We start from the raw sequence: 1,153 nt of genomic DNA, 5'->3' as shown, positions 1-1,153 counted from the left end.
ATATATATATATATATACTCATACACATTTATATAACTGTATAACTACACCAAAACAAATCAGTGAAACATCTGCTTAAAATATAGATGTGTATATATGTATTATTTGTGCATGTATGCGTGCGTGTGTGTATATGTTTGTGTATGTGTGTGTGTGAATGTGTGTTTGTGCATGTGTGTGCGCGTGAACGTGTGTGTGAGTGCAACGGGATCCAGGTAAGCACCACTATTGTCAAATATCTCCTTAAGTTTCACTTCAATGGCTTGGGAACTCCATGCCACGTTACAAGATGCAGACCACACACACACGCGCAAATACATATGAATACAAACGCAACCACGTACAAATACACCCAAATACACACATACAATGTATACACAATCACACAATACACAAACTTACAGGCACACATTCACAAACACGTACATACACACATATATACACACACATACATACACACACATACATACAAACCAACACAAATATATATTACAAACCTAGCCAAATAACACGCCATAAGATCTTATATCCTTTTCCCGTCTCTTTCACTGGACCCTGTCTTTATGTCCTTCCATATCAGTCTCTCTTTCTCAGATCTCCTCCTACCCCTCTTTTCCTGGTAGATTTCTAATCTGTAGCAGGTGATTCATTACATCTGGGTTGGTGTATAAGGGGTAGTGATGGTGGTGGTGGTGGTGGTGGTGGTTGGATGGTACTAGTGCGTAGTCAGGGATCGATGAGAGGATGGTGGTAGGGGAGAATCAAATCCTTCTTTGGCGGGAAGCAGTGTGATGAGGAATCAAAATGGCGAACGAGTTTTCTTCGATAACAATCAATAAACTACCTCCACTAACACCACCGCCAATACAACCACCACATTACTACTTCTATGTCCACCATTCTATGTCCTACCATCACCGGCACCATCATCTCTACGACCAATACTATCACCGCCACTAACACAGACAACCTCAATCAATCTACAACCAAATCCACGACCGTCGCCACCACTACCAGCAGCACTACTAACAACACCAAAACCATCACCATCACCATTACCACCACCATCACTACCAATACCACCATTACCACCTCCACCACTTCTGTTACCACCACCACTCTCACTACCATCACAACCACTTGCTCCGTCTCC

At 42.3% G+C, this 1,153-nt stretch overlaps 1 protein-coding gene and 1 long non-coding RNA gene across 4 annotated transcripts in view; one reads left to right on the top strand and one right to left on the bottom strand.

Annotated features, from left to right (window-relative positions):
- The window catches only part of LOC106869685 (putative amine oxidase [copper-containing]), a 491,890-nt gene that overhangs the window by 365,164 nt on the left and 125,573 nt on the right, over window positions 1-1,153 (bottom strand). The window lies entirely within an intron of this gene.
- LOC128251568 (uncharacterized) overlaps window positions 1-1,153 on the top strand; it is an 85,257-nt gene that overhangs the window by 5,536 nt on the left and 78,568 nt on the right. The window lies entirely within an intron of this gene.

This window comes from Octopus bimaculoides, chromosome 2 (assembly GCF_001194135.2).
Source record: "Octopus bimaculoides isolate UCB-OBI-ISO-001 chromosome 2, ASM119413v2, whole genome shotgun sequence".
In the NCBI taxonomy this organism is placed as follows: Eukaryota; Metazoa; Mollusca; class Cephalopoda; order Octopoda; family Octopodidae; genus Octopus; species Octopus bimaculoides.
Note: the sequence above shows the minus strand (reverse complement) of the source record. Positions and strands in the feature narration are given on the sequence as shown.